Source organism: Notamacropus eugenii, chromosome 1, assembly GCF_028372415.1.
Source record: "Notamacropus eugenii isolate mMacEug1 chromosome 1, mMacEug1.pri_v2, whole genome shotgun sequence".
Taxonomy (NCBI): domain Eukaryota; kingdom Metazoa; phylum Chordata; class Mammalia; order Diprotodontia; family Macropodidae; genus Notamacropus; species Notamacropus eugenii.
This window is the reverse complement of record NC_092872.1, coordinates 441350374-441362472: the sequence shown is the minus strand read 5'-3', so window position 1 is coordinate 441362472 and position 12099 is coordinate 441350374. Positions and strand designations below refer to the sequence as shown.

Genomic DNA, 12099 nt, shown 5'->3' with positions numbered 1-12099 from the left:
ATATTAAATTAATAAGTTTTTATACAAACAAAACCAATACAACCAAGATTAGAAAAAAAAGCAGAAAACTGAAAAAAAAATTTTCACAGCAAACTACCCTGATAAAGACTTCATCTCTCAAATATATAGAGAACTGAGTCAAATTTATAATAATATGAATCATTTTCCAGTTGATAAAAGGTCAAAGATATGAACAGATAATTTTCAGATGAAGTCAAAGTTATCTGTAGCCATAGGGAAAAATGCTCTAAATCACTATTGATGAGAGAAATGCAAATTAAAACAACTCTGAGGCACTACCCCATGCATATCAGACTGGCTGATATTACAGAAAAGGAAAATGACAAATATTGGAAGGGATGTGGGAAAATTGAGACATTAATGTACTTTCGGTGGAATTGTAAATTGATCCAACCATTCTGGAGAGCAATTTGGAATGATACCTAAAGGGCTACAAAACTGTTCATACCCAGCAATACCACTATTAGGTCTGCATTCCAAAGTGAAAAAAAAGAGAAACAGACCTATACATACGCAGATATTTATGCGAGCTTTTTTGAGGTGGCAAAGAATTAGAAACTGAGGGGATGCCCCTCAATTGGGAAAGACTGAACACATTGTGGCATATGATTGTGATGAGATACTATCCTGCCATAAGAAATGATGAACAAAATGCTTTCAGAAAAACCTGGAAAGACTTACACAAACTGTGTAAAGTGAAGTTAAGCAGAACCAGGAGAACATTGTACACAATAACAATAATTTTGTATAATGATTAACTGGGAATAACAACCATTCTCAGCGATACAAAGATCCAAGACAGTTCTGAAGGACCTATCATGAAAAATGCTATCCATTTCCAGAGAAAGAACTGATGGAATCTGAATGCAGATTGAAGCATACTTTTTTTAAACTTTATTTTTCTGGGGTATTTTGTTGGTATTTTCTTTCACAACATGGCTAATATGAAAATATGTTTTACATAATGACACATGTGTAACCTTTACCAAATTGTTTGCCTTTTCAATGAGAGGCAAGAGGAGGGAGGGCAGGAGAGAATCTAAAACTCAAAACTAAAAAAAAGTGAATGTTAAAATTATTGTTATATGTAATTGGGAGAAATGAAATATTTAAAAACATTTTTAAAGGTATAAATTGATGCAGCAACCTTCTACCTTACTTCCACATCAATAATCTGGAGACCCATCAAGGGAAGGTATTAGACCCCTTAATTGCTGTTCTCTTTGATATAGGCACACGGGTCAGTTTCAAACCAAAGATAGGAAAGATAATAGCAGAATCTTAGTAATGGAAGATACTTTGAAGGATATCTTATCCATCATGTCATCTCCTACCTGAAGCTTCTGATCATAGATTACAAAGATTATAACACAGATAGCTGTGAGAAATTTATCTAATTTTACAGATAAATTGGAAGTAAAACTATCTAAAATGTGTGCATCTTCTATCACACAAACTCCATACAAAGGAACTTCATTTTCACTCTCTATGCCTTTGCACTGGCTGTTCCCCATTCCTGGAAAGTGCTCCCTCCTTATCTCTACCTCTTAGAATCATTATTTTCCTTCAAGAATCAGGTCAAGCATCAGTTTCCATTTCCTTCCCAATTCTCTTAACCTTAAGTGCTCCTCCCCTTTACGTTGTTATATATAATTATGTAAATACTTGTGTAAAGATGGCTCCCCCCTCCCCAGGCCAGTGGATATAATCACAGGTAACTAAGATGTTACTGTTGTAAGGTGTTAATATACCACCTATACATGTGTCTCCATAAAATGTAAGCTCCTCCAGGGCAGAGACAGCTTCAGTTTTTGTCTTTGTATCCCTAGCATCTAGCACAGTAATTGCCCCATAGTAGTTAGTTAATGAATGTATGTGAATTGATTCAGCTTTCTTCTCCCCTCCTTGGGATATAAGACCAGGGTCTGATGGAGGCAGAACTAGAACAATTCTGTCATCCAGTTGCTAAGACCTGTCCTTGTTGGGTAGATGGGGTGTTTAAGAAAGACTAGCACCTCTGGTGTGAGGGTTTGCTGAGCCCTTTTCAGGGCTGCTCATCCACCTTTGGTATCCGTCACCCAAATCTCACCTGTGACTCCAATAAACTGTTGCTTGTGCAGTGCCTACACCCCAATAAGCCATCTCAGCAGGTAAGGTTAGACCAAGTTGAGGGTAACCAACAGGCCTCATACCCATGGGTGAGTTACAGGGGTGTGTATCCCAAGCATGTGCAGTCTTCCCTTCGTGGAATGGGCAGATGAGAATAATTTGTTCCAAGAGCCATGAAGAGGGTTGAAGCAGGTGCTGGGAAGTACTTAGAGCATGGTCAGGCATTGAAGAAGCCAAGGTCATCTACTGCATCCCAGGCCATCACCAGTCATCTTGATTTAAATCTGGACATTTGTGGGAGGCAAGAAAGTTCCGTTTTCTACATTCCTAGATGATAAAGGATGTGACCTAGCATGGACAGGTTAGAGGTCAGAAATTAATGCGCACGCCCAAGAAGCTGTGTGAGAAAGGGTCTATCAGAGAGAAGAACAAGGAGTCACATGGCCAGGGGATGGTATCATGGGAGATCCAAAGTTCAGAAAACAGTACAAGAAACCCCATCTTCCTGAACATGTAGTCATCCTGTAACCTTACGGGAGGCTACCTGTTCATTCAGGGGGAATGGATGTAAAGAGTAGTAAAGGCTTTCCTGATTTCACAACAGGTGTTCTTCTTTGTTTAAGGTGAGCATGTTTCTCACTGTTGGAGGCTTGTTAGAGGGGCTCACTTCTAACATCATTGGACTTTAATAGGTCTTCAAGAGAAAGTGAGGCTGATGACTGCACAACTCTGCCTCACTTAAATCCAATTCACACCCGATGATGTCATTGTCCTTCTTCAAAAACAAAGGACAACCAACAACCTGTACAACCTAACCAAACATTCGAGTCCCTTCACAATTTGGTTTTAGTCAAAATGTCCAAACTTAACTTTAATTATTCTCCAGTACTCACCTTTTGCTCCACCCAGATTAGTCTGCTTATTATTGTACCTCCCCCCAAACCACCTCCCCTACAATGAACTTGCATATCTCATTTCCTCCCCCTAAAACACTCAACTTCTTTCTCATGTATCTAAGCCCAACTTGCCTCACCTCTTCTGTGAAGCCATTTATGAAAACAGTCAAAGGATAAATGAAAAAATATAAAAAGCATTTATTAAGCACTTCCTATGTGCCAGGCACTGAACTAAACACTGGACAAAAAGCAAGACAATCCCTATCCTCAAATAATTCATATTATAATAGGTGAAGACAACACATAAAGAGCAGTGTTGCCCCATGAGGGGTGATCTTGGAAGTCATAGGGGTGGTGAATGACAACATAGGACAATTGATTACATATTTCTTGGAATGGGAGCAGCTGAATGTCAGAAGAAAATGACCATAGGGTGACTGCTGGAGGATTGGGTCAGAAGTTGAGGAAGAAAAAACAACATCATGACCTAAAGATGGCCAGACTGCAGTGAGTTTATACAGTCCTAGAATCACACAGTGCTAGAGTAGAAAGGAACTTAGAACGTAAAAAGTTGATTTTGAAAGAGAAGGTTATAACATATGGTTAGTTGCTGTTTGCATTAGACCTCTGACAGGAAACTACTGATTGCCAATGGAAGTCAGTTGGGCAACTCACCTCCTCTGGGAGGAGAAAAATGCTATAAATGAGTAAAAGTTTGATCAGGAGTTCCCATCCATGTAAATAGATAGGTGTCAATCACAGTGAGTCAAGAATGGAAGCTGCAAATAACAAAGAGCTCTGAGAATCTTTCCAGCAAGTATGTAAATCAAGAACATTTTGCAATAACCAAATAGAATGGGCAATGTTTGTGTTTCTGCCATGGCTGAACAAATGCCATCTATGCTCAAAGTGCGATAGTGACCTATGAGAAGGAATATTTCTTTAACCAGCTTATTGGGGAGAATAAAATATGCCTTGAAGAAAAAGGAAGTAGAACTCAAGCTATAAGCAAACATAGCCCATCTTCCTAAGATCATAGAGAACTAAGTCTTAGTGCTAGATAGAACATAGGTGGTTTGGCATACAGGTTCATACTGGTTATAAAGAGCTTGATGAAATCTCCCCTCCCCATCCCCTGGGGCAAGTGACTTTGGACTTTGGAGAGAGACTGTGTACCAAGGTTAGGCATTTAAATGACATAGGAATGAGGCTGTATGAAGCAGGTTGCTAGATGGCTAGATCCAATTGGGCAGAGCAATGGGTGTCTATACCCACAACAGAGAAACCCCACCCTATCTACCTCTCTGTTGAACTACTTCCTTTTTATCTTGACTCTTTGGTGGTGGTGGTGGGCAGTAATTTTGTCCCCTTAAGAAGAATTAACCCTAGCATTCTGAGGTCATAGTTCCTGAATTCAGAGTTGAGAGTGGCAGCAGGAGATGCCTGTAAAGAAACTGTATCCTCCCTAACATAACCTAAAGGGGGAGAGTATGAGTTTTTATAGATCCCTTTTGATCTTTTTCCAATGAAAGTTGATAGGAGTTTAGGAGCAATGCATTAAGAGAGGTAAGAGAGAACAATTCTCAGGGAAAATATTCCTGGTAAATAGAGCTGGTAGCCACAGTGGTGGGCTAAGTAGGTGAGGTAGTAGTTATTTTTTGATTCTGGGTTTGAAAATAAAGTCATGCCCATCACAAGGGAGGAAGAGTGAGTTACTGGAATAGAAAGTCATGTAGGGTGTTCATGGCAATATTGCCATGGGAATATACTACAGACAGCTTGTACAAAAAGATGAAATCAATTTGGCATTTAGGAGTGTTCTCTTCAACACATGTGCAGATGGGCCCCTCAGAAGAAGAAAGCGATTAACAACTCTGCCTAATTTTTTTGCAGCCTTTTGATTGGTCTCCGTGCCTCAAGTTTCTCCTTATTCCCATTCATCCTTCACTCATCCGCCAAAGTAATCTTCCTAAAGCACAGGTTTGACCACATTACCCCTCCACCCACATTCAATTAACTCCCGTTGCTCCCTCTAGGGTCAAATATGAAATCTTCTGTTTGGCTTTCAAAGCCCTTCACAACCTGGTCCCTGCTTGTATTTTCAGACTTTTTGTATTTTATATTTTAAGCTGCTCAATATATTCTATAATACAGTAGCCTATTTGTTCTTCCTCAGACAGGTTCTCTCTCAACTCCATGCCTTTCTATTAGCTATCCCTTCCACCTGGAATGCTCTTCCTCCTCCTCTCTGCCTCCTGGCTTCCTTCAGATTCAGTTTATATCCCATCTTCCACAGGGGGCCTTTTGGATTCCCCGCTCTCCCTACTGCCAGTGCCTCTCCCATAAGATTACCTTCCATTTACAATGTATATTTCTTGTAGGTATTTTCCTTCACATGTTGTTCCCCCTAGAATGTGGGTTCCTAGAATGTGCTTTTTCCTTTGTTTCCCTAGCACCTGCACAGTGCCTGCCTGGTATATAATAAGCACAACCAAGTAAATGCTTGGTGACTAAGCCAGCCCCACCTGATGGTTTTCCAAAGAGGAAAGAAGTAAAAAAGAATCCTGATTTGTATCAGAAGACTGGAGGACGGGAGACTATAACACAGAGGAGGAAGGTAAGAACAAGGCTTCTTGAGTATTTGGAGCTAAGTTATAAATAAAGTAGACCCACTCAGCCTAGAGAAGCTGGAAGCTAGATCTTCCCCTTGCCCTCCCCAATCTAAAGGAGTAGTTGAGTAATCAGTATCCAGCAAACTATGACCTTTCTTGTGCTGTATCCCCTTGCATGGACTAAGGGCAATGCAGTTCATCTTAAGACGGGGCACACTTCAAATTCAAAAAGTTGTAGAAGATCCAAGATGTCTGAAAAAGACCCTACAAAGAGTAATGTTACAAAGAATGAATGAGAAACAGAAGTCCTCTATCCAGTCCAGAACTGCACAAGAAGATGGACAAAATACAGCAGAGACTGGAAGAAGAAGATAGAACAAACCGAAGTAAATGAGACAGCATATATGAAGGGCTTTCCAAACCTTAAAATACTATATAAATGCTAGCTATTATCACTGTTATGGTTAATTGAGTGTGTTCATCCTTCATTGCTGAAGAAGACCATGCCATCAGAGAAATGATGACATGACTTGCATTTGACTTTGTTTTGAGTGAGGAAGGGCTGTGTAGGTCACCAGCCTCACTTCTCCTCCAGAGCCATCTGAATCCAGTGACCAGATATTCATCAGGATGACTGGAGATGACTCAGGATGAGGCAATTGGGGTTAAGTGACTTGCCCAAGGTCACACAGCTAGTGAGCATCAAGTATCTGAGGGGAGATTTGAACTCAGATCCTCCTGACTCCTGCACTGGTGCTCTATCCACTGCACCATCTAGCTGCCCCAAGGTGAGGCAGCTGGTGGTTACTGAGTACAATTGAGAGAGAGAGAGAGAGAGAGAGAGAGAGAGAGAGAGAGAGAGAGAGAATGAGGGAGGGAGAGAGAGAAAACACCAAGGGAAATATGAGTAAGCAGAAGAAAACAACAAACACAATAAAGAAATACTTTGGGTTAAGAGAAACCCAAGTGGTAAGCATAAAGGAATTTTACAAGAACAGACAGAACCTCAGAGGGAAAACAATGGATTTTTCCACAAGGAATGCAATAATGACTGGAAGAAATGAAGCAAGAGATACGAAAAGTTCTGGACAAGAACCTGATGACTTTATTACTGTGGGTGATAATTTTGAATGGGTTGTTATTGCTACAGAGATGATTCCAATCTCTCTCTCTCTCTCTCTCTCTCTCTCTCTCTCTCTCTCTCTCTCTCTCTCTCTCTCTCCCCCTATCTACCTACCTACCTACCTACCTATCCATCCATCCATCCATCCATCTGTCCATCCATCCATCCATCCATCCATCCATCCATCCATCCATCCATCCATCCATCCATCTATCCATCCATCCATCCATCTATCTATCTATCTATCTATCTATCTATCTATCTATCTATCTATCTATCTATCTATCTATCTATCTATCCAGCTATCTACCTACCTATTCCTAATCTCTTTCCTGAGCTCTAGTTCTTCTGTCACCAGCTGCTTAATGGACATTTCCATCTGTATGTCCCATAAGCACCTCAAATTCAACATGTTCAAAATGGAGCTCTCTTCTTCCTCATGCTCACTCCAAACTTATTCCCTTCCCTAAATTTCCCTGTGTTCCATCAATCTTTTAGTCACTTTGGTTTGGAACCTAAACATCCTCTTTGACTCTCCCTTCTCCCTTATGCTATATATCCATTTAGTTGCTAATGTGTAGATTCTGCTTCCATAATAGCTTTCACATCTGTCTCTTTCAGTCATTTAAGCACCACACTAGTTCAAGCTCCCATAACTGCTCACATATTATATTAGCTTCCAAATTGGTCTACCTCTTCTCTAATTCAGCTTCTCCACAGCTGCCAAAATAATTTATTTAGGTCTATGTGATTCTCCTGCTGAAAAATTTTCAGTGGATCACTATTGGGCCTTGAATAAAATCCAGACCCCTCAGAATGGCATTTAAGAAACTGTGTAATCAAGTTTCAACCTACTTTTCTAGTCTTATTTCATATGACTCCTTCATGTTTTACACTGTAGTCAAACTGGACTTACTAGTTGTTTCCCAAGGTCAACATTCCATCTCTTTCCACTTATACAAGCTGTCCCCTATTCCCAGAATATACTTCATCCTGTTTCTTCCTTTCAGAAACCATATCTTTCTCCAAGGTTAAATGCCATTTCCCTAAAGCCTTACCTAATCTTCCCTACCCACTTGTAAATGCTGTATCTATCCTCAGATTACCTTGTATTTATTTACTTGTTTCTGTGTTAGAGTTCCCCAATTCCATTACCCTCTTCCCAACAGAGGGCTGGTCTTGAAACTGGAATGGCTTGAGTGCAAGTATTACTTCTGTAAAATTGAAAATTGATTTTAATTCTATTTTTGAGACTTAAGCTGGCATAGGTTTAATACTGTCCCCACACCTTGTCAGTCCAAACTCCTTACCTTTGTAACTTCACCTTTCACCTATATTTTGGAGGAAATTGCCTAAAAGTAGTGCAGCTCGGTGGTGTGGAGGACAGAGTGCCAGGCTTGCAGTCAGAAAGACTCATCTTGCTGTGTTCAACTTTGGCTTCAGACACTTAGTAGCTATGTGACTCTGGGCAAGTTGCTTAACCCTATTTGCCTCAGTTCCTCATCTGTAAAATGAGCCGGAGAAGAAAACGCAAACCACTACAGTATCTTTGCCAAGAAAACTCCAAATTGGATCATGAAGAGTCAGACATGACTGAACAACAAATTACTCAGATAGCCTGAAGTGGTTTGAATATTAATTCTATTATTTTAAGTTGTATCTCCACCCTGGTATTGTCCACCTTTTGTAAGTAAACTCACCCACCACCCATTTAACTCAAATGAAAGTACTTTTGTAACCTCATCTTCTACCCATCTAAATAAAAATTCAAATTGATTTAATTAAAGCTGCAGACTATGACAACTTCTGCCAACTAATCCTACCACCTAATAATTACTCCTATCTCTCAAAGAGGAAGTAATGGGAAACAGCTGAAGTAACTGTTAATCCACCTCCTGATTAAAATATCAACCATTTGGGATTGTCTCACCTTTTCCTGGGGAAGATCCAAATGATGTATGGTCAGGCAAATCAGAAGGAAGACACACCTAGGTTTAGGATTTATCAGTCCTCACTCAGGGTCAGTGGTCATTGAGAGAGGCCATTGAGCCAATTTATTGGTTACTGCTAACCTAACTAATAAATTGATCATGGTCAAAATCTGGTTTCTCAGTTTACCTTAATTTTCAAACTGTAACATCTTTAACACACACTGGCTATTGGATCCTGGGAAGTCACTTACCTTCTCAATCCTCTTTGCCAGTGGTTTCAAACTGAAACAGAAATGGTGGTCACTAATCCATACATAAGAATGAGTGGGGAGATACTTGAGGCAGGCAGACCCACTAGCAGGCTATTGCAACAGTCCAAGAATGAAGTGATAAGGGCCTGCACAAGTGTTGTGGCAGTGACAGAGGAGAAAAGGGGTCACATTCAAGAGATGTCACAAAGGTGAAATCAAGAGTCCTTGGATGTTGGGGTGAAGAATAATGAGAAGAAGATAGATAGAGAGATAGACACAGATGTATATATAAACACGCACATATTTATATAGGTCTCTACATATACGTATGGGCCACACATGTAAACATGCATGTACACATGTGCAATACACGTGTGTATTTACACACATATATATGAATGATAGAGTTTTTAAATCCTAGGATGATTGGTAAAATATGTATATACATCTAATCAAAAGAGCATTAAAAAAAGAGAAGGGAAGAAAATAAACTACATATATTTATCAAGCTAGATACCACAGAGTAGGTATAGCATAAGAATACTAGGAAAAGAGACACTGGGAGAAAAAAGTGTAAAAAAGAACCAGAAATGTGATCCATGACCTCAACTGTCTAGACATGAATGTGCCACGTAGTGATGGGGAAGAAGCCAGGTGTTTGTTACCTAATTCAGGACCCTTCACTATCCTGGTGACCTCTTGTGGATTTGGGTCATGGCTTTGAATCTGAGTGTTCACTGGAGGTTTCTCAGCTTATCAATGACCTTCCAAAGATGTGAAATCTACAGGTGAACACAGTACTTCCACATGTGCACTGACCAGAGCACAGTGGGACCATCACCTTTCTTCTATGCAGCTCATAATTGCATTATCATTTTGGCTGCCATACCATAGTGCTGAATTATATCAACTGAGCTTCTGGTCCACTATCTCTCTCTTTCTCCTTTCACCACCACTGCCCAGATGTTGAGATCATGTCATGGGAGGATTGATTTCTGGAAATGGGAATGATTAGCCTGGAAAAAAGATGACTTAGGAGGACATGATATCTGCCTCCAAGGATTTGAAGGCATATAAGGGGATTTGAAAGTGTAAGGGAGATTAGATTTGTCCACTTGAAAGATTAGGAGGAATCTGTAGAAGTTACAGAGGGGTAGATTTTGTCTGTGTGAAGGGAAAATTTCCTAACATTTAAATCTATACACAAGTTCAGTCAGCTGTCTTGGGAGATGATGTTTTTCCCTCATTAGAGAACCAAGATTGGATATTGTAGAGGGGGCCTTAAAATTAGGTTCAGTTTCAACTAGATGGCTTCTGAAGTCCCTTGCAACTCTGAGAGGCTGTTAGATTAAATCTGGAAGGGAATTCAGAATACAAAAAGTTAGACCTAGAAGCAGAGGTGTTCTGATGCCAGCTTGAACCTTCTCCTGAAAGATGATGGTTAAAACTTTAGTGGGAGCACTTATACCTCAGAAATTCCTCAGAAATTAGTATATGCTACAAAATGGGGTTTGGTTTATTATTTTATTTATTGTCTAGTCTTAAGGAAGTGATGGATAAAATGTTAATAATGCAGATTAAATTATAAAATCTGTTGTGAGTTTTTCAGAAAAAAAGATTGTTTAAACATTTACCAGCATACTACCTGGGGTAGCACTACTGCCTAGACCTTATTTGTTGTGTTATTTCAGTGAAGTCCAACTCTTCGTGGCCCCATTTGGAGTTTTCTTGGCAAAGATACTAGAGTGGTTTGCCATTTTCTTCTCCAGTTTGTTTTATAGAGGAGGAACTGAGGCAAACAGGGTTAAGTGATTTGCCATACTGCTAAGTAAGTGTCTGAGGCTGGATTTGAACTCAGGTTCTCCTGATTCCAGAGCCTCCTAGTTGCTGTAGAAGAGACCTTAAAGTTAATCTATTTTAGCCTTTTCATTTTACAGAGAATGAAGACCCTGAGGGGAACTGTCCAAGGTCAGACAGCCAAAGGTAAGCAGAGCTGGGTCTAGAATCCCTTTCTCCTTGCTTGTACACAGATAGAAATGAGAGTATGGAATTGATGGTCATGAACCATTTGTTGAATGAATTTATTTACTCACCACAGATAAAAAGGCAAAAGCAAAGACAATTCCTTCCCTCAAGGATTTTATATTCTAATAGGGAGGAGCCAACACACATAGAGAAGTACCAGCCACTTGATCTGGATAGTGTAGAAGACATGGTAAGTCTTACAATTGTTAAGATTCTCATGAGAACTGCTTGTCAGGTTGTGGTCATGGGGCAATTTAAGGGCTGGAATGCAGTATAAAATGCAAACGCAGTGCCCCTGCTGGGACCATGTTGTTAATAGTCTACATTTTGTCAGCTCCTAGATTCTCCTGGGACAAGTATCTGACAAATCCTCTTAAAATGTTAATAGCCTGTCAGGGTTAAAGCTCCCTGACTTTCTCCATTCCCTTTATATTGTAAATAGGCTATTACTCACCATATCTCAATTGCCTAATATTTGCTGAGAATTATGAACTCTATATTCACAGCATGTTTATTCACCTAAAAAAACTCTTTAAATACAGAATTACATTCAGGGGTATGTTGGTAAATGTTTAACAACCAACTCTCCAAAAAAAAAAAAACCCTTTTAAGTTTAATCTTCATTATTAACATTTTCTCCATCACTTTCTTAAATCTAGACAATCAATAAATTGATAAATCAGGCCCTGATTTGTAGCATTTGCTGATTTCCAAGATATGAAGGGTCACATTGAAAATGTAATAACCAACTCCTGGGGCCTCTAGCATACTTCTGATTTCTCATTTTGTCCTTTCAGATCTTTAGTGAGGCAGATAATACAAGGAGTGAGAAAGGCAGGGTAATATAGAAGAAAATATGTTAAACTGAGGCTCAGGATACTTAAGGCTAAGGTCCAGCTCTCTCACTGACTAACCATGTGACCTTGAGTTAATCACTTAGTCTGTCTAGGCCTCAGTTTCCTCATCTATAAAATAGGAGAAATAATATTTGTCCTGCCTTCTTCCTAGTATTATGGAAGGAAAGTGCATTTTTGAAAAGAATTCTCCATATGTGAGCTATTACTTTTATCCTGTAGCCACATTGGCCTTCTTATAATACCTCACCCTGGGAACTTTATTTACAATCTCTAT

General features: G+C 39.6%; 1 long non-coding RNA gene across 1 annotated transcript; it reads left to right on the top strand.

Annotated features, from left to right (window-relative positions):
- The first annotated feature begins 5489 nt into the window (after positions 1-5489).
- On the top strand, positions 5490-11158 carry LOC140526575 (uncharacterized). The gene is made up of 3 exons (XR_011974437.1): positions 5490-5643; positions 10881-10926; positions 11098-11158. It is a non-coding gene; the product is annotated as an uncharacterized lncRNA (long non-coding RNA).
- The last annotated feature ends 941 nt before the right edge of the window (positions 11159-12099 follow it).